This window comes from Pogona vitticeps, chromosome 3 (genome assembly GCF_051106095.1).
Source record: "Pogona vitticeps strain Pit_001003342236 chromosome 3, PviZW2.1, whole genome shotgun sequence".
In the NCBI taxonomy this organism is placed as follows: Eukaryota; Metazoa; Chordata; class Lepidosauria; order Squamata; family Agamidae; genus Pogona; species Pogona vitticeps.
Genome location: NC_135785.1, coordinates 20,541,801 through 20,564,233, shown reverse-complemented (window position 1 = coordinate 20,564,233; position 22,433 = coordinate 20,541,801). Strand labels below are relative to the sequence as shown.

General features: G+C 40.2%; 1 long non-coding RNA gene across 1 annotated transcript in view; it reads left to right on the top strand.

The window, feature by feature from the left end:
* Positions 1–1,049: 1,049 nt before the first annotated feature.
* LOC144587776 (uncharacterized) overlaps positions 1,050–22,433 on the top strand; it is a 39,249-nt gene continuing 17,865 nt past the window's right edge. Inside the window, exon 1 of the long non-coding RNA XR_013542920.1 lies at positions 1,050–14,378. This is a non-coding gene — a long non-coding RNA (uncharacterized LOC144587776). The remainder of the gene's footprint in view (positions 14,379–22,433) is intronic.

The following is a 22,433-nucleotide window of genomic DNA, read 5'->3' as shown; positions in this document are numbered from 1 at the left end:
CCAGTATTTAACAGAGAGTGTATCTGAGAAGTTTCTTTTAAAAAAAAAACACTTGGTATTTGAAATCCAGCAATATTTCATGCTTTATAGCAGTGGTTCCCAACCTAGGGCCCCCAGATGGTCTTGAGCTAAAACTCCCAGAAACCTCTATCACTAGCTGTGCAGACCAGGATTCTTGAGAGTGATAATCCAAGAACATCTTGGGGACCCAAGGTTGGGACCCATTCCTTTATAACAACTTAAGGTTACCATACAGTGGCCAAAATCCTATTGCGGAACTCCATATGTGTAATGGTGAGGATATCATCAGTGTCAAATCACCACTGATTAAGGCTTCTTTTGGGGATGTCAATGTGCACTTGACTTCACTTCATTATTTATTTATTTATTTATTTATTTATTTATTTATTTATTTATTTATTTATTTATTTATTCCTTCCTTCCTTCCTTCCTTCCTTCCTTCCTTCCTTCCTTCCTTCCTTCCTTCCTTCAGTCGTTCATTCGTTCGTTCGTTCATTCATTCATTTGATTTATACCCCGCCCCCTAGACAGCATCTACTGTATTATGTACAAGTATTATGTACAAGGCAGGTGCAATCCAAAGTTGCCTTTAAGCAGTGGAATCTTTCTTTTAATCAGTTTTGATTTGCTGCTGCTGATAACATCATTATCACCATTGTTTGCACAGAATTGTGCAACAGGATTTCTACAGTATCACCACAGGCAATTTTTAAATTTTGCTAATCTTTATTAAAAGCTCTCATCTTTCCATCCATAAAGACAATTTTGCAAGATGGTTGATATTCGTATTGGATACAAAAGGATGCTTTTATTGATTGACTTTTTTCCAGTATTATCTCACCACTTTTAAACAGCATCACACTATAGAAAAGCAGCTAACACTCCCGCTCAGGTCAAATATCACTTCAAGCTGAAAACCAAACAGAGCAACAGCAACTTAGGTAGCTGTTTAAAGGTTGACAGTGAAGGATCATGGTTTCCACTTCTGAAGGTCACTTGTAACACTGTAGGTGGAACAAGCCTGGGATTAATCAGATTTGGGCAAGCTCATATGGGAACTGAACCCAGAATCCAAAGTCTAGATCATTTAAGAAAGGGGAAAGGAAATTTTCATATCGAAGCTAGATATTTCTGACTTCAGTTACCATCATGCCAAACCAGTATGGTCAATGCTAAGAGACTGTAGAGGATGGAGACCAAAATATCCAGAAAGCCCCTGGGTTTTAAAGGTCATTATCGGGTCCAGTGGTTGGCTCACAGTACAGAAACTAAGAATGAATGAGTTGATATTAAAGAGTAGAGATACCACCATTTCTAAAACACTCACAATCAAATGTACAGGCAAAATTCCCAGTCACTCATTGCCCTGCCTCACAAGGGTGTTGTGAGGAAAAGAAAAAAACATTCGTGTCATCTTAAGTTCATTAGAGGAAATGTGGGCTATGAATGGAGCTAATAAATAAAATCCCAATGTAATAAATAAAATTAGTGTCTTTGGTCAATTTGAAATACTTCAAATGATTCAGCTTATCTGTATTGAGCACCTTATTTCCCTGTCTTCCCTTTTGTATTTTATCATTTCTATTTCACTTGGTGTTATAATAAATGAATGACACCATTTTCTTACCTATGTTCTGCCCTGACAAAGTTTATACTGCTGAGCATTAAAACTGTACGTCAATGACTAGCCTTTCATCAGACTTGCTTTATGAGCACATGGAATTTATTGTGTTCACAAGGCAAGGTTAAAACTATAAGGTAAGATATACTGACCTCCTAGATGAGATAGTTCAATTGTTTTCAGTACAATGACACCAGTAAAAATGGACATTGACTCACCCTTAAAACTGGAGTAAATTATAATTTAATGATTAGTTTTCACGTAAAGCCTTGGCCAAAATGGATCTGGAGGGTATGTTAGCAATGTAGTTGCATGCTTGTGTTTTGTGATTTCCAGACTGAATGACAGCAATATCAGTGTAGGAAATGCAGTTCACGGTGTATTTAATTTAATTTTTTAAAATAGATGTAAAATAATAGTGAAGAAATAATGATATCTGTTGCATTTCTTATTCTGTGTTGTCAAGTGGGAACCAAATTACAGTGATCCTAATAGGGCTTTCAAGGTAAGTGAGATATTTAGGGAGTGGTTTTATCAATTTTCCTCCCCCAGTGAATTTCCATGGCCAAGTGGGGATTTGAACCTTGTTTTCCAGAGTCGTAGTCAGTCACTGTATCCACTACACCATACTGAGAATCTCATTTGCTAATTTGTAATTAATAGAATAGTATGGGGATGTGGTGGCACTGCGGGTCAAACTGCAGAAACCTCTGTGCTGCAAGGTCAGAAGATCAGCAGTCGTAAGATCGAATCCATGCAACAGAGTGAGCTCCTGTCACTTGTCCCAGCTCCTGCCAACCTAGCAGTTTGAAAGCATATAAAAATGCACATAGATAAATAGGGACCACCTCGGTGGTAAGGTAATGGTGTTCCGTGTCTAGTCGCGCTGGCCACGTGACCACAGAAACTGTCTATGGACACACGCTGGCTCTACGGCTTGGAAACAGGGATGAGCACCGCCCCCTAGAGTCAGACATGACTGGACTAAATGTCAATGGAACCTTTACCTTTACCTTTATCTTATCTACTGTAATTAATAGGATGGATACAGATTAAGGAGAGTGTATTTAGCCAATTTTTCTGGATCTCCCTCTTCCACCACAATGTAGCCAATAATATCCTTCTCCAGCCATATTCACAAGGATGTAGTGGACTACAGTTTGTATCATCGTCAGTTGCAGTGTGACATACATAATGAATTTTATGTATTTATTCATTATTCATTCATTCATTCATTTGCTGGCTATTCTTATTTCTCCTAGCTCATGTTTGAATTGAAGGCTTGTACCTTGACATTTAACAGCATCTATTTAGCAGGAGATTGCTAAATAAGGAACGAAATGTAATACTGTGGGAAACTTCTGCTTAAAGGTTGTAGCTGCATTCTGTTCCAGTGATGCGCAAACACTCCTGGCAGGATGCGGCAGCTGCCAGCAGGCAGGGTAGCCCCTTATTTTTGCCCTTTCACTTAGAAGTAGAGCATAAGATCAAAGGGTTATTTCAGCCAATCCTGGTTATGATTACGTAATTAGTATCCTATCTGTTTCTCTTATAACATACTGTGCAATCATGCTAAGTCAATAAAAGAGCTCTCAGGGCATTGGCAGTTGGCTCCGCTGGCTTGGACTTTCGCTGTTGACTACTTTGTTCTCTCTCTAAGGCAATTGGCCTTCCTTTGTTCTGTGATCACCCACATAATACAGTAATAAATGTGTTAGAGCAATTTGATACAATTTTATCATGGCATTTTCAATCTCATTAGGACGATTAGACATATGTATATTATAATTTGATGGTTAATATTATTAGCTATTGACCTCAATGAACACCGCTCAAAGTTTTCCTTGCCAATGACAAAGTGAGTTGCAGAGCAGCATACGAGGTATATGCAGTATGACTGGCATTTTTCACAAATAAAATGATGCTTCCTTCATTCTTGAAGAGTGCGGGCAGCATACAAGTTGAATAAATAAAATAAAATAAAATATTTCCTGTTTGATCTGGATAAATAGGCAACTTTTGGAAATAAAGAGCTGTCCAAAAAAGAAAACTGCTTGTATTAACATGTAGAAAAGTAGCAATACTAATTATATGATACTTTAACCCCGGCTTTTTATCTCATCTTCTGTAGTATGGCAAAACTGTCTTGAAACGTAAAGTACGTTGGAGGCGACTGGTGCAACTCAGCTTGCAATGAAGATGTCATTTGTTTACATTAGAAGGAATAGATAGAGAAGGACCTCACTGGGTTTCCTAGACTGTCCTTCACTTACTCTAGCCTGTGCTGACTTGCCTTCAGCCTAGCCTGATATGTATAAATATTGATGTAACTTCCTTCTCCTCACATTCTTTCTTGGTTCTCTCATGGAAAAGTGAAAACTTTCCTTGATTTCTAAGAGGAAGAGGGCAGCTATGGCTCACTCCATCTTCACCACAGTCATGTAATGAGAAATGAAAAGTACAGATAGTTACACCTAATGGTTCAGGATAAAATAAATGGAAAGAAGTTCAGGTAAAAGAATAATTTCTTAGCTTAAAAAACCTCAGAGACTGATTTGGATGTAATGTAACATCCTTTTTGAGCTGCAATATTTAAAGTCAGGAGTAGAAACGGGAAAGATTTCTCTGTTTAAAATTGTAATACATGGCTGTAGGATTCTGTGGTCCAGGAAAGAAACATGTCTCATATCCGAGGCATGGCCCAAGATAGTCTGCAGCATAAGGAAAGGGACAAGATGATGCTCTGCCCACATTTCATGTAGAGAAGCCAACTGAACTGGCAGTCATGGTTTATTTCAACATGGCAGTGGGATAAGCTCCAGGACATTTTCGAAGATTCAGGGCAGAGTATCTGGCACAGATTGCTTTGTCTTCTGGCATCAGCTATGGAGAAATGTCTAAATGGCCATTGCTGTTACTAAGGATGTGCCCACCTAAGCCAGCTCCTGAAGGAGGTATAGTCCTGCTTCAAGCTTTTCCCACAGTCATTCTGACAAGCCAAATTTATGTATGTGTCAATTAATGTATGGAAAGTGCAGACAAGAATCAGAAGAGGACTGAGAAGGACTCAAGAAAAGATCCTCAAGTGTATGGATGAGTCAGTCAAACCCAAGATAAGGACAATACTATGGTATTGCTGTTACTGTGTACAGATGTGAGAGCAAGAAAGCAGAGAAAACCGAGAGGGGAAAAGTTATTTCATTTGAAATGTGATACTGAAGGAGTGCTTTAAGTATACTGTGAGTCACCAGAAAGGCAAAAAAAGTGCCTCCCTCTTAATCAGAGGATGAACCTTTATCGGCTTGGGTTTGGGCTCAAGGAAACCTGGGTTCAAATTGCTACTTGGTCATGAAGCTCATTCAGAGGCCTTGGACCAGTCACCGTGTTTTAGTCTGAATTACCTTGCAGGTAGTGGTTGTGAGAACAAAGTGTGAAGGAAGAAGGGCCATGGAACTGTAGTCACCTAATCTAGACCCTAAACCTTGTTAGGGAAGAAATGTGGGTGCCAAATATAACAAACAGATGCCTACATTTTGGGCAGAATTGTGTAGGGTTACACAACTGAGGAAGGGCCATCACTCTCACTGTTTTGCAAGGTGCCCATCATACACATGTATATGCCGTGATTACACATGGCTGATAACACAACTGGCTTCATAATATACAGTTGACATAATGTGACAATCACACTGCTTGTGTGATGGCCTTTCTGTATACATAACCCTCCACTGGAATGTGGTCCTAACAGGTCAGCAGAAGCTTCAGTCAACTTGATGCCTTTGCTACTACTGCTTTTGTTATTTCTGAGTTGTTACAGCTTTCGAAATAAATTATATAAAAGTTGGTGTGTCTCATTGGGACTGATATCCTGGGGCATCCATTAATATTGCCCAAAGGGAATCTCCTCTGGCACATTCTTAGGCACTTGCTTTCTATTCTCTTGATTTCTCCAGCAAAATGCTGAGCTCATTCCTGAAATTTAATTGAGAAGATGGAAGAAAAGCCAGGCTTCCCTCCTGTGGGATTAGCTCCTGTATGATCTGTCCTCTCAGTGTGGTTCATTTGAAAGCACACGGACTAAATTTTAAGCTCTAATTGTTTTCCATTTACATTATATTCTCAGGCCTAAATCCAATGCAGAGTTTGGCAAGCATAAGCCCATTGCTTAGGGGGCATTTGAGCAAGCTTAACTTTGCTTTGGAGTTGAGCCTGAGAGAGGAAGCCCTTTTGATTAGAACACTCAAGGATAGAACAGAATATTCTATGTCACAGGCAGCGACATGGTTACAAATTCAGGTGCAGGGTCTTTCTGTGAAACATACATAGACAGACAGACACAAATCCTCTTTCCATGTGTGTGACCCCTTCCTTCATGATCACACATATACACATCCATGTCCTCCAAATCATGATTTAGCGGCTATTACTAGTGGAAAGGGAGGAGGGAACAGAAATTCATGGGGAGGAGAGAAGCTCCCATCCAAAGACCAGTCCTACACACAGATACACACACTATCTTTCGCTGTTGTGAATGGATGAGGCAGCGCAAACTCTGGCAGCTTTCCTACTACATCTCCTTATTATTCCTACTCTCCTCTTCTCATGAGCTCAGAAACAAGACACTGCAAAACATACCCACTCAAGGATTTGCGTGGGATAAAAGGACAGAAGTACTTTTCCCTAGCAGCCTGATGAGTAAGTTGCAAGATGCTCTTTTTTCTGGGTGTTATGTTAGCTGACATTTTGTGTGCACGTGCAGAGGAAGATTGGGGCATAGAAAGCCAAGTAACGCTCATGCCATCTTAATCAGATAGGCCAAACCAGCTGTTGCAAGTCTATGTGATTTGGTGCACAACCAAGAAGCTCAATGGTGACTCATTCATGAGAGACAAGTTTGCTGTTGAGTTAGCCTTATTCCCCTTTCGCCAGTATAACTATGCAACTATGGGAAGCTAATGCCCAAGGCTATTAGTTGTTATCTGTTTCACTGAGAGCAAACTCTCCTGGCAGAGAAGCAGTAGCTGTCAGTGGGCGGAGTAACCTACTCATTCTGCCTTTTCCCTTAGAGTTAGATCATAAGTTCAAAGACTTTCTCAGGCCTAGTGGCAATTAGGTAACCAATATCCAATCTGAATTCTCACAACATACGATGTAACTTTTGCTAAGTTAATAAAAGAGTTCTCAAGGCGTTGCCTTTAGGCTCCGCTGGCTCAGACATCTGTGGTTGACTTCTTTGTACTTTCTCTAAGGTTAACTGCTTTCCTAATTGTCTATGATCACCCACTTCATTGGCCTTCCTTTTGTTCCGTGATCACCTACACAGGACTTGGGCCATTATTTAGCAATTATTACAAAAGGGTCCAACTGTTGTGACATGACACAGTCTCACCTGCTGTTCTCAGGTTTTGGCACTGAAATGTCAGATTATTTGAAACAAATAACCTGGTAACCCATTTAGATGCCTGTAAAGGAAGATATAATTTCACAAGAGCTGGCTGGGTAGCTCAGTGGTTTAGGGATCTGGCTGCGGAGTTTGATCTCCCACTGTGCCCCCTATAAGTAAAGCCAACCTTTGCCTCCTTGGGCAAGTTGCACAGTTGCAGGACACCACCCCCCAAGAAGGAAATGGTAAACCACTTCTGGAAATCCCTGAACAGAATTTCTATAATTCAGAACTGACTTTATAGCAGATAGTTAGTTTCACAAGAAATGAAAGTGTATGTTTTCCAAGTTTGGCTGCTGACATTTGGGAAACTGGCCATTTCAGGCATTGCACGCTCGTGTACCTCTACTGTGACACTCATTATCTCCTCCTTTGACCTATAAAGGAAAATGGGGCTGCCCCTTAATTTCACACGAGACACACACAAATGAAGGGGCTGGTCATTGGGAGCATCGTCTTTCTATTGTTTATAAAAATGGCACCCCTTGAATCAATAAAGCGCAAGTTGATGTCCAGAATCTATCTGAACATAGAATTATGTCCAGTCCTGAATTGTGACAAACTTTGAAACAATCCAGTAAAAACTGCCACAGATGAAGGTAAAGGTAAAGGACAATTTTTGTCCAGTCGTGTTCAACTCTAGGGGGCTCCTCCCCGTTTCCAAGCCGTAGAGCCAGCATTTGTCCGAAGACAATCTTCCATGGTCACATGGCCAGTGCGACTTAGACACGGAACACTGTTACTTTCCCACTGAGGTGGTCCCTATTTATCTATTTGCATTTGCATGCTTTTGAACTGCTAGGTTGGTGGGAGCTGGGACAAGCGATGCGCGCTCACTCCATCACGTGGATTCTATCTTACAGCTGAATATCTACAGACCTTACAGCACAGATGAAAGAAGTTAACAAATGCTGAAAATGTGCCCTTCTTACTTCAGTGTTCAAATAGGCATGTAATATTTTTTTTGCATTTTGAAAGAATTGCTGCTGTTCATTCAGGTTTGTCAAAGCAGGCTTTCTTTGGCTGGTGAGAGTCCAACTGTTTCACACCCTGCTGGCTCACTCTCTGCATCATTTGTGTGCGGAAGAGAAAAACAGCCCTTCCTAAGGCTCCTTCAATCCATTCTTTAGCTGTGACCTTTGGGAAACTCAGCTCTGCATGGACACAGCTCTTTCCAACTTTTGCTTCAGAAAGGGATTTAAAATGCTCACTTCATCTATCAGTACAGGGTTATCCACTGAAATAACCTTCTTAAGGTAGCTTTGTGAGGAGAATAGTTCATTCCTGATGTTATGTGGTGATTCTACTATTTGGCAATTATTACAATATCATTCCTGAACATGGAGTACATCTGTTAATGAATCAACACTAATTAGAATTACAGTGGTGCCTTGCTTAACGACGTTAATTCATTCCAGCGAAATCGCTGTAGAGTGAAAACATCGTAAAGCAAAAATAAAAAACCCATTGAAGCGCATTGAAAACCGTTCAATGCGTTCCAATGGGCTAAAAACTCAAAGTCCAGCGAAGATCCTCCATATGGCAGCCATTTTCAGTGCCTGTATAGCGAGGAATCCATCCCTAACCACAGCGGGGAGCTATTTTGAGCACCCAGTGGCCATTTTGAAAACCTGATGATCAGCTGTTTTGATCATCATAATGCAAAGAATAGGTTCCCGGGGCAGGGAACCGATCTTCGCAAAGTGAAAAAAAACATTTAAAACATTGTCGTGAAGCAGATTTGTCATAATGCGGGGTAATGGTTAAGGCACGACTGTAATATGAAATTGGTTCGACTCTGCTCTGAACTGGCATGATTATTTCTCTTACCCTTCCTCTTCTTTATATTACTGAATCTCCAATTATTTTAATATTTCTATCTTTGTCTTCTTTAGGCTTCCAAAGAAAATAATTTGGGGCATGAGATGGATAAGAATTGTGCATGCTCAACTTGTTTTACACAAAGGAGGTCCAGTTTAATACATTGTAATCCAAAGAAGAAAAATAAATAAATAAATAAATAAATCATATGAGTTACACAGCCTTCCTATTTGTATGATCATAGATAGAGCTTCTGAGTATTCACTGGAAGGACAGATCCTGAAGCTGAGGCTCCAATACTTTGGCCATCTCATGAGAAGTGAAGACTCCCTGGAAAAGACCATGACGTTAGGAAAATGTGAAAGCTAGAGGAGAAGGGATCGACAGAGGACAAGATGGTTGGACAGTATCACTGAAGCTACCAACATGAATATGACCAAACTTTGGGAGGCAGTGGAAGACAGGAGGGCCTGGCGTGCTCTGGTCCATGGGGTCACAAAGAGTCGGGCACAACTTAAAGACTGAACAACAACGAAGATAGAGCTTCCTACCAAGTCAGTGGGTATAGATCAGTGGTTTCTAGCCATGAGTCTCCAGATGTTTTTGAGCTATAACTCCCAGAAATCCTGGGCAGCACGGCTGGTGGTGAAGGCTTCTGGGAGTTTTAGCTCAAGAACAGCTGTGGACTCAAGGTTGGGAACCACTAGGATAGATCAGTGGATGGGCTAAAAGATCAGTCCTAATAGGTCAGGGAGGGAAACTCATGGCAAAAGTTCCACCAGAACTACTGAAGGAAAAGAGATGGTGATACATGTTAATTTCCTTCCTTTCCTCCCTTCTATCAACGTTTCCTCATCATCTTTTCTAGGGTTAATATTCTTTTCTTCCTGTTCCAGGGTATGTTGAAGGAATGACTGGGCTTTGGATACAGTAGTACCTAATCTTCACCCAAAGTAATTCCCATGTGATAGTAACAGCCAATATCTGGTGAGCTTGTAATTGTTTGCCACAGTGTTTCTGGTCATTGACCTTCACCCTTGAAAGACTTCAAAACGAAGTCTGAATTAAGGCCAATATTACTAACAAATACATTTGTAGGACTCTTTTTACTTATGCATTGTCACTGATCTTCACGTCGTTGTCTAGTCATTTAGTCGTGCCCGACTCTTCGGGACCCCATGGACCAGAGCACGCCAGGCCCTCCTATCTTCCACTGCCTCCCGTAGTTGTGTCAATTTCATGTTGGTTGCTTCACAGACACTGTCCAGCCATCTCATCCTCTGTCATCCCCTTCTCCTCTTGCCTTCACACTTTCCTAATATCAAGGTCTTTTCCAGGGAGTCTGCTTTTCCAGGGACCTTCACACCTACGCCCAAAAGTGAAATGGTGTGGACTTTATCAGCTCAAACAACTAGGTCAAGTTAATAAATTTGAGTTTAGAGTCATGCACAAGCTTAGAAATATTTGACAAAAGGATTCCCTAAAATAAACATAATTCTGCATTTGTGAAAGGTAAGGGTTTTTAAGCCTAGAGTCTGTAGAGTCAGAAGTGACCACAAAGGTCAGAGAGTCCATCCTGCACCCAGTGCAGGAAAGTCCCAGCTAAAGGATTTTTTACAGGTGGCCTTCTAGCCTGTTTTAAACCTTCTTGCAATGGAGAACCCACCACTTTCTGAGACATCAAATGACTCTTATTGTTAGGAAGTTCCAAAAAATGGAAGCAGTTTTGAAAGCAGCCCCCATCTAAGCCTTCCTGTACTCCTGATCAAAGTCCTTGAGACTGTTTTTTTTAAAAAAAATACATTAAATTGCTCATAAAATGCAGTTTTAATCTTTGACCTCCTTTAGAGTACTTGTTCGTACACGTGTTTGGCCATGTCCATTTAATTTCACATTGTGTATGCTGAATTACCAACCATTGTGAAACAAGATGGCCAGTTGGGTGGGTGTTTCTAATATTATTTAATATGGATGTTTTGTTACTTCCTACCCCATCTCATGTTATTTTGTTTCCATGTATTCAGATACATTATGCCAAGTTTACTGAGGGGGGGGGAATGCATTGAGTATCTCCAAAGGCCATCTTGAAAGGATGCTTTGTATTGCAAAAGCATCCACCAGCTACCATAACAGAAAATGCTCTGCCATTCATAGATGACACACAGCACTTTTCAATATGTTGAGAAGCTATTCAGACCATAATGATCCCAAAGAAATTATGGACGTGCATAACTCTATGCTCCAAGCTTGGTCTATGATGGATTGCTTTAATTAAAAAGCTTGCTTTGTTTTGCTAGATTTCCACATAGGGTATGGAGAACAATTGTTTTAAACAAAGTGTTCTGTATACACATTCTTAAATTAATATATTTAACATTGCACTTCAAAACACTGAAGAGGCAGAAAGAGGGTGTGTAAAAAGGATACATATTAGAGTTAGGCAGAGTTGGGGTTTGGGGGACTATAGCATTTTGGGAGTTGTAGTCCAAAATTCCTCAAATCTGCCTACCTCTAACACATATTATGCATAAGGTAAAGGTAAAGGTTCCCCTTGACTTTTAGTCCAGTTGTGTCTGACTCTAGGGTCCAGTGCTCATCCCCGTTTCCAAGCCATAGAGCCAGTGTTTGTCTGAAGACAATATTTTGTCGTCACAGGGCCAGCGTGACTTAGACACAGAAGGCTATTACCTTCCCACCGAGGTGGTCCCTATTTATCTAATTGTATTTACATGCTTTCGAACTGCTAGGTTGGCGAGGAGCTGGGACAAGTGACGGGAGCTCACTCCATTGCATGGATTTGATCTTACGACTGCTGGTCTTCTGACCCTGCAGCACACAAAGGCTTCTGCGGTTTAACTCGCAGCACCACCACGTCCCTTTTGCATATTATGCATAGAAAATGAGAAATACTTCCCTTTCAATGATTTACTTTGTAAGTTCCAAGCTGACTTTATTACATGTTGATTCCTTAATAAATTATATTCCATATTCTATACTTGAAAATTTTTGAACTGTGCTAATATAAAGGGCTATATACTGGATTTGGATAAATGCCAAGACTAATTGAATAGACTTGAACTTATTTGTATGGGGCCCAGGTTGACATGGAGATGCTAGATTCAGTTTGGGGATGAAGCAGAGTGAATTTGGAAATGAATTCAAACCCAGGACACAAACTGAAACGTAAGGATCACAGCTTACTTCAGCCTACTAATTTTTTGGGGGATGGCTTGAAACAGATTTTAAAATGTGCCTAGTACACAAATCCAGAACTTCACTGTTTGACCTTTAGCAGGTTTACTCCCTTCTTTAGGCTCTACCACAAAAATGTGATGGCTATTTTGGTATTCCAGTATATTGACTGGATACATTTACAAATTGACTTGGAACTGGTGCACAAATGAAATTGGATTCACTATAAATTGCTTCATACAAACTAGGGTACATTCCAAAGCTTTGAACCTGCTACAGAATGAATAAGGGGATCTACGCACAACTTTACTAATGTATGTAGGCTGTCTCTGTCTGCCTGCCCTGATTCAGCAAAACAAGTAAAATGGAACAATTTTCAATACGGATTGTACTGACCTTAAAGCTCTTTTTAAAGTTTGGCATTACCATACAGAGAGAACTCTACCAAGATCACTTTTTAAAAAAATCATGAGGAGCTTATATCCCTGGCAGCAGTCCAACATTTTCTTGTCAATCAGGACACTCACAAAAGTGCTGATGGGACAAGAAAGAATTTCAGATTCTTCTCCTGTCAGCCAAATCGAAGTATAATTTGAATATTGCCACCAGACAATAATTTAGTACTGTGAAGAATGTTATCTTGGATGCTGAGAACGACGGGTAAAACAAGAGCTACTGAAATATATCTCTTGTTGCTGAAAAGGGACTTCTGGGGAGAGGAAATTGCTAGGATCAATATTATAGTTTTTGAAGACACTCCTTACATCTGAAAAAGTTATTGAGAATCTATTCAAAACATAATAATTTGAAGAAAAATATTCCAGACCCACGTTTAGATTGTATAATTTTGTGCTGTGCTATCTGAGAATTAGTTCCAAGACTCCACAGGAGTGCTACAAAAACTCAGTAGAATTCCTACAAACTATGTCTCACAACATTTCCAAATGATGCAGTACTGAAGTACTTAATAAACAACAAATGTCAATTTAACTTGCTGTATTAAGAACTTTTTATATTCACACACATCCCCAAATGCCAGAAAATTGCAACAATTGAAAACAATCCCCTTAATTTCATTGGAATATGGTATGTTATCATATGCTGCCATTAATTTTAGATTTAAGACTGTTTTGGAGCCAGAACAGCCACAAAGAAATCATTCCTCTTCATGTCTTCAGAGAGTCAGTATGATGTAATGGACACAACATTGGACTGGAACTTGGGAGGCCAAAGTTCAAATCTCTACTCACCGTGGATTCTTATTGGGGGTGGTGGCACAGGTAAAACACTCCTTAAACATCTCACATACCTTGAAAATCCTGTTAGAATAACCATAAAGTGTTGATGGCATATAACACTTAATTCCTCACGTGCATCTATCACACTGGAAGTCCTGTTGTTTATAAGGGCATTGCAGGAGGATCTCTTAATCCTTTCATTCATCTGTTCTTCACCCCACTTACACATGGGGTGGGGGGGGAAGAGAGGTTTTGGACAGCCTCTGCTATCATGGTGGTTCTCCACATCACGTAGAACTTGGTTCTGACTCATGGAAAACCTACACAGATAGTGAAGTCTCCCCACTTCAGGCTGTCATTCATTTGTGGGAGGACAACAGAATCTGGAATGCAGTGGGGTAGCATTGCTCCAGTTCCTCTCCTTAAGTGTTGATACAACATACTATTAAATTACCGAACAGGCGAAGGTTTCAGTTCCCTCTGTAACCTTGAAACATGAATCCCCCCTGTATAATATGTTAATATTCTTTTCATGGAATGAGAAAAACTGCTGAGAGAATAATTCTATTCAACATTATGAAAGTATGCAATCTCCACATGCAAAAAGGAGAAAGTGGCCGCCTCAACCCTCCCACGATTGCTTTAATCACATGAAAGTGATAGTCTGAAAAAGGAAAGGCTGATTTAGGCATGTAGGCTCTCTGTATGAGCCAGAACCAAATTTGTTCACTTTTTTTTTTACTTATGTGAAGATCCTACACCAAAAGAACATCCTCTTCAGAGAATAGCTTTTCTGTTTGCTGGCTCCTAAGAGAGAAAAGCAGAGGAATAAAACTGAGGCAGACGCCAGGGAGCAAGCAACCAGAGAGAGAGAGAGAGAGATAACAGGAGTTTTACAGGGAAGGAGTAGTGAGGAACGGCTTCACTGTAGGAAGAGACAAAAGGAAAAGGGAGACCAAGGAGACAAAAGCAGAGAGTTATATATCAGTCAAATTGTCCAGCATCCTTCAAGCAGACAAGACAAAGCAAAGGGCATTCCCGGGTAAGCAGAAGAAAATTAAAAGGTATCAGAGATCATGGGGTGAAGAGACATTTCTGTGGTGATGAACTGCAAAGTGTGTACAATTTTTATCTTTGTACCTGAGAGCAACACAATGTATGCATGCCCAGATATCTTCTTGCCTGTCACATTAGTACTAAGAAGAGGAACAGAAAAGGAAAGGGAAATGATCCAGGTGAATGACTGGCATATGGAGGTGGTACAGTTGTGAGGAATTTGGGTTTTGGGACCACAGACCATGCTTCCTGGAAGATGGACTGCTGGCAAGTGATGGGTTGCATCTCACAAGGACTGGGAAGAAAGTGTTTTACCACAACATGAAGAACTTCATCAGGAGGTCTTTAAAATGAATTGGAAGGGGAGAGAGATTTTCCTAGGTAAACATGATGATGTGAGCATGACAGGTAGTATGCATGTATTTTGTTCGTTTTTTAAATTGGTTGTTGTGGGTTTTTCGGGCTTCTTGGCCGTGTTCTGAAGGTGGTTTTTCCTAACGTTTCGCCAGTCTCTGTGGCCAGCATCTTCAGAGGACAGCAAACTGTGCTCTGGTGTAGTTTGGCTAGGGCGTGGAGTATTTATGGCTGTGAGTTGGGATGATTAGTGTGTATTGTTGTGAGTGTATTGTTTTCTGTGGATGGGTGATTAGTGTGTTTTGTTGTGGGTGTATTGTTTTGATAAGGAGATTATCTGCCACTGTGGTTGATGGTAGTGATCCCCTTGACCTTGAGGTTGGGTAGAGTTCGTGACCTTTTGCATGCTGTATTTTTGAGAGCTGGGAGCCAAGTTTTGTTGAGTTTCAAACTTTCCTCTTTTTTGTTGAAGTTTTTCTGGTGCTTGTGGATTTCAATGGCTTCCCTGTGCAGTCTGACGTAATGATTGCTGGTGTTGTCCAGTATTTGAGTATTTTGAAATAGAATTTCATGTCCAGTGCACTAGTTTTTTAAATTCTTTATCTTCAACTCTGAAATCTCCTGGAATTGCAATGTCAATGACGCAGTTTGATTACTACTAAGTCTGATGTGTTATGTACAAGGTGTCTATCAGTTTGGATCTGGAAATCCTACAAGATCTTGATGTCATCATTTTCTGACACTTTCTCTCCTTTATGTTCCCATGGGGTTTTGGAGGTTTGCAAGTTATATTTTTTGCATAATGACCAGTGCACTAATTTTGTCACTCTATCGTGTCTAATTTTGTAATCTTTTTGTCCAATCTTTGGACATTCACAGATGAGGTGTGACAGTTTCATCTTTTTCTTGGCAGAGTCAACATTTCATGTTAGCACTCATTCCTTGGATCTTAGCTTTCATCACATTGGTTTGGAAGCCTTTGGTTTCTTTCTTAATGGACACCTGTTTTAGCAATCTCCATGTTGAATTTATATCATACTTTCCATCAATATTTCTCAAGTGTTGTCCATGTAGTAGTTTATTTTTCCAACTGTTTAATTCATTTTCAAATTGTTGTTTCTTATATTGAGCCTTTGTTTCTGTTGTTTTCAAAGCAAGGGGGAAAGAATTAGAGAATTACACCTGGTGAAGGTGCAGTAGCCTGATGAGGAACATCTGCTTAAGGCAGCCAGAAGCCAGATAAAAAAGGAGTGAAATCAGGGCTTTAAGACAATGCTGGCCAACAGAAGGAGGAGTAGAAGGAACCTCTGTTGATGCCCAGAAGGAGCTGGTGCTGCCTCAGGGAGCCAGAAGAGCTGTGTGATGTTCCTTCACCCAGAGGACCACTGCTAACTGTCAGCAGAGCCTCGCCCAAGCCTTCTCCCTAGGAAACACAAGAACCAGGGAGAAGGGAAGGGATGGGCAGCTGGCATCCATATCAAGGACAGTACAAACCCTCTTTAAGCCAGTCAAAGTCTCATGTTGGTGGAATTGAAATATGGGGACCCTCAGTGAAGATAACTGAGGGTCCCATTAAGGGAGAGGGTGCCCAAGTACTGATGTATGCCCTCAACCTGCTTCTTTCAAGTTTGCAGGGATTTCGCAAGGCTGTAGCACCACAATAAAGCACCTATATATTTACACCCTGAAGTTGAACCTATGGAGTTTGTGCCAGGGAACCCAGCTATAGGCAGCTCCACAGCATCAGAGGCTGGCTATGCCCACAGTAAAGATAGATGAAAGCCTATGCACAATAAGAAAAACAGACTGAGTAGCTCTAATGAGCCCAATAAAAATCTTCATAAATATGTGCAAAGGAAAGCAGGCCACAAATCATACACTCTCCAGTGTATACAGTATATATGAATGCCAAGAACATGGGAAACAATCAAGAAGAACTGGAAATCTTAGTTCAGGAGGATAAACATGACTTCAGAAGAATAACTTGGTAGGATGACTTCTATAACCGGAATAGAGCAATTAAAGGTTACAATTTGTTCAGAAGGAAGAGAAAGAATAGAAAGGGACGCAGAGTTCCAGTATATGCCAAAAAATACACACTTCTGCACAGAAATACAGGAAATGAGTTGGATTGTCCCACCAAGAGCACCTGAATTAATATAAATGGGTTGAAAAATAAAAGCAACAGAGTAGATGAAATCTCCCATGACTGCCCAATCAAGGAGAATATGTGGATGAAGCCTTTGAAAAACAAATCACATGAATTTTAAAGAGACAATGTAGTAGAAATGAAGATTTCAATTACCCTGATATCTTTTGGGAGGCAAATTCTGCCAAATATGGCCTTCCAAGAAGTTCCTGGCTTGTATGTCCGATAATTTTCTCTTGCAAAGAGTGGAGGAAGAAACTAGAGGATTAGCTATCTTTGACAATAGAGATGACTTGGGGGAAGAGGAGGGAGTAAGGTTAACACTGGGGGAAAGTGACCATGTTCTACCTGAGTTCTTGATTAAAAAGGAAATCAAAGCAGAGTGGAACTGCATGTCTATGCTGGATTTTAGGGAACCCAGATTTAATAAAATCAGAACAATGATGAATAAGGTCCCATGGCAGGAATCCAAGGAGTCCAAGATGTGTGGGAGTTTCTTAGAAAGGAAATTCTAAAGGCAGAACTATAAACAATTCCAATTTTTAAAAAGGGTACAAGACAGCAAAAAAGACCAATGTGGCTTCACAGAAAGCTCTGAGAGGACCTGAAAATTGGGAAAAAAGGATGGGGAAACATATAGGAAGCAGAAGGAAGGCCAGGCCACAAAAAAAGAGTACAGTCAAGAAGCAAAGAAATGGAGTTTGGAAGGCGAAAGCTGAGAATGAGCTGAGATTAGCAAGAGACACTAAAAGCAACAACAAAAAAAAATTTGTCGGGTGTGTGTGTAGCAAAAAGCAGAGAAAAGAAATAGTGGCTCAGTAACTCGATGGGGATGGGAAAATAACATGACCAAAAAAAAAAAAAATGGTGTTCAATTCCCACTTTAGCTTGATTTATTCCCAAAAGACAGTATATAACCCTCCCCCCAATGTAAAGTACAAATGGAGGGAAGAGGATTGCAGCTTGGAACTGATACACAGTGAAGGAATATCTTATCACTTTGAATGGGTTTGAATCTTTCAGGCCCTTATGAACTGCATTCAGTGGAGTAGATCATCTAGGGTCCCAGTAATGTGGATGCTTATACACTAGCAGTTACTCATATGCCATCTTCTCTTTTCAGAGACTGTCCCTGTCAATAGACCTGCAGACATCAAGAAGCTACTCAGCTTTGCAGACAAGATCAGCCCCACAGTTCCATTGGCTCCTTCTGCCAGAAACAGAAGGGGGCAAACAGCTGAGTGATAACTCGCATCATCCCCCTGCCAGTGGCCAGGCAGGCTGGGACAATTCTGAAAAACAACCAAGAGGTTGTTTTTCAAGCAGCAAATTTTGCAAATACAGTGGTGCCTCGCTTAACAACGATAATCCGTTCCAGGAAAATCGGCGTTAAGCGAAAACATCGTAAAACGAAATTTAAAACCCCATTGAAGCCTGTTCAATGTGTTCCAATGGGGTAAAAACTCACTGTCCAGTGAAAATCCTCCATACAGCGGCCATTTTCGCTGCCTGTATAGCGAGGAATCCGTCCCTAAACACAATGGGGAGCCATTTTAAGCACCCGGTGGCCATTTTGAAAACCCGACAATCAGCTGCTTTGAACAACGTAAAGCGAAAATTGGTTCCTGAAGCAGGGAACTGATCTTCGCAAAGCAAAATTCCCCCATTTAGACCATCATTTTGTGATCGAAATTGTGATCGCAAAAAGATCATCGTAAAGCAGATTTGCCATAATGCAGATCATTCGTTAAGCAAGGCACCACTGTAGGAGCTCCCTGTGGAATATGTGGAAGCACCATATGGAGAAGACAGGATAGAAATGTACAATCACCAGTACCTCTACCTCAGGTAGGCCAGGTCTTTCCCACAAAATTCATGGATGAAAAGAAATATGGCTATCGGAATGAAATGTTAGTTGCCTCAGCACAGCAGTTCAAGTCTTTTACTATAGTAGTACCTGTTGCATCAGCAGTGCAAATAAGAACTATAGCAATTCAATGTCGATGAAATATTAGCTGTAGGTATCTCTTAGGGAGAGTCATGTTTGGAACGCTTCCTTCTTGCTGCTGTCAAACTCCAGGTCCACAGAACTATGGCCAGACTGAACTCCAGTGAAATCTTCATTCTCTTAGAATTAAAGATGGAAAGGGTTGAGTGATCTAGATCACTACTGCTCTTTGATCTCACTTTGTGAGGACATTTGGCATGCAGTGGCTATGTAAAATGAAGCCAGATAATCAGCTTCCATATAATAAGTACTGGCATTGTCAATGTGTTCCTTTTTAACGTTCACTCTAGCTAGTGACTATTACATTGTTATTATGGATTGTTGCTATTGATTAAACAGAAGAGCTCTTAGAGTTAAAAAAAAATAAACTTGTCTCTTTCAGATCCCTTGAAGTGCTAAAATAGTGCAGCTTCACAATGTGTCTGCCAGCACAATTGCTTTACATTTAATTTGATCCCACTGAGCATAGATTGTAAAGGAGAAATTTATTTCACTATCATTTAGTATTCTCTCATTGCAAGGACACTATAAGTTTCATCGTGAATGCTTATTCTTTGTCTAGAAACTCTGTCAACAGATGCTTCATTGATGAAAAAGGAAATTCTTCATTTGATCAATGCAGAGTTGATCAATGCAGAGTTTGATTAACAGTTTGGGGATGGGAAAAATCAATGTATATGATGCATTCAAACATAGAATCATCAATTGCACTGACTCTTTTGAGGGCCCACATTGTAGAAAAGCAGAAAATATATTTGAACAAACTTCACTGATTTGCACCATATTTGTTCCTTGGAAAAATCAGCCCAGGTTGAAGTTAGTCAGTTACTTCCAGCTAGAGTAGACCTGTTGGATCAACTTAGTCCCAACTAGTGTACACTTACTGAATCAATCTGGGAAGCCAACATTTATATAAGCAGCACTGATTCACATTTTTTTTACATCTAATAGCGACTAGTGACTTTATTTAGGCCATCACCTTATACATGGCGATTTCAGGAACCAAATACAGTAAATAAAAGAGCTGGATGTTCCTTCTGATGGTACATGTCCATGCAATGTTTCTGCTGATAAAAGAGGGGAAGCAAATTTATGGATTCTCCTATAGTTCTCTCTGTCCCCAGTAGGTCCCCTGTGTAGGATTATTTTTATTTATTTATTTATTTATTTATTTATTTATTTATTTATTTATTTATTTATTTATTTATTTATTTATTTATTTCATTTCATTTATATCCCGCCTATCTAGTCAATTGTGACCACTCTAGGCGGCTTACAACATACACTTAAAAAAAAATTTAAACATATAACATACCACATCACAAAAAATAGGGGATTAGGGGACTCTTCAGAACATCGTGGCAGTGGAAGGCTAGAAGAGATACTTGGCGGAACACCTTCTCCCACCAAGATCTACCCGTGTCACTCGTGCGAACCAGGAGGTGAGGATGAGGATCCTAACGCCGAGGGAGGTCCAGAAGGAAAAGACAAGAAAACGGGCCTTCTCAGCGGTGGCTCCTCGCCTATGGAACAATTTACCTCCTGAGATTCACGGGTCTCCCTCGCTGGGTATCTTTAAGAAACAGTTGAAGACATGGATGTTCCGGCAGGCCTTTACATCACATACCTCCTGATCCCCTCTTTCCTCTTCTTCTGTTTTTGTTTTGTTTCCTATGTAATGTCATGCTTTTATCATTTAGAATCATTTATTTGTATTTTTATTGTATTGTTTTTGTTGTTAGCTGCCTAGAGTGGTCCTCACCGACCAGATAGGTGGAGTATAAATTAAATAAATAATAAAAACAATAAATAAAAAACTGACAGAAATGTTCCTTTTCCTTCAGGTGGACGCTTGCCAAGTTTCAATACACCAGCTAACATTCAGGGTACCACTATGTTTCTCAGGCAAAGAGACAAATTTCAGAGTGAGTGGTGCTAGAGAAGGAAGATGTTGGATTTGTGTCTGTCAGGAGACTTTAAATCATGGAGACCCATCGCCATCCAATTCTTGTTTGCACAGGAGGAGTTTTAGTTCCCCTTTCAAATTTTGCACGTTCTGCCCTGTGCCATCATAAAGGTTCATACTAGAGGTTAGGTTTTGGCCTTCAGATTTTAGAGATTGGACTGCTGTTGACATCATAGCTCTGCACCAGCCCCAGAAGAGCTCACCGCCAACGTCTTTCCAAGGTTCTATTGTACAGTCCAACTATCATCACCATACTGAAACTTAGAACTCTTCAGCTCAACAAAGGAGAAAAGGTTTTTTTGGGGGGGAAACTTACCTTGGTTCTTAAGGAATTAACAGGCTGTTTTCCACACATTTGAAGAAATGAGATGACTTCCTTAAAATCTTAGGCCAAATAAAGTGTGTTAGTCTTTAAGATAAAACAAGACTGTTTGTTGTTTTCATCCCTATCAAGAGTTTTGAGCATACCCTTTTATTAAGCTTTTCTGAAGAGGCCTTTCTCTTGGTCGCGCCACCCTCACAGGTACATTTGGTGGAGGCATGAGAGAGAGTATTCTGTGTCACTGCTCCCAGACTCGGGGAGTCTTTCTCCCACAGGCTGGCTCCATCTTTGCCGTCCTTCGCAAGCAGGCAACGGCCTTTCTCTTTAGGCAGGTTTTCCTCTAAATGACTGATTGAACAAGGAGATTTTTTTAAAAGGGTTTAATTTCTTCTGTTGTTTTAAATGTGTTTTTAAATAGTGCTCTTATTTATGAGTTTTAATATAATATCTGTTTAATGCTTTTTAAAACATTGTAACAATTTATTATTTAGCTTTTAACTTTGTTTCTTTTAATACTGTAAGCCGCCATGGATCTGTAGGAGAAAGGTGCGATGTGAATACTTTGAATAAATAAAATAGTAACATTTTGAGAAATTACTTTTTTGGAGTAATCCTCATGCCAGCTGAGGACTCTGGGAGTTGCCCTCTAATGATTTCCAAGTTCTGTTGCACTTTTATCACATTTTATTTGGCATAAGCTTTTTGTTTTCTTCCCAGTAGACTTTGTTAAAGATCATATGGAATCTGTAGGAGTCTGACTCATCAACTCCATACTTACCATCTCTGGACTGAGTCTGATTTATATTTCCATAGCTTAAAATATTTAGCAATTTGTGTGTGTGTGTGTGTGTGTGTGTGTGTGTGTGTGTGTGTGTGTGTGTGTGTGTGTGTGTGTGTGTGTGTGTATGTGTGTGTGTGTGTGTGTGTGTGTGTGACCTTGCTCACCACCTCCACTATTTCACTCTCTAGATCAACTTTGCTGCATTCATGTTCAACCTTAGGTCTCTGTTATTTCACTGGGCTTGGAAATGGCTTTAAATTGCTATTTCTTTCCCTTGAACAGCAAAAGCAATGGATAGGTACTTCTAGGCTTGTCCTTGGGGAAGGCAATAGAGCCTTGTGGATAACCCCATTTCTATCTTGTAAATTCACCTCGCTTCTGTGAACTGCCCTCCCTGTCCTATAAAAATAGGTGAATGTTTCTTATTTTTAAAGTTGAACTGACAAGTGTATGAAGGCTCT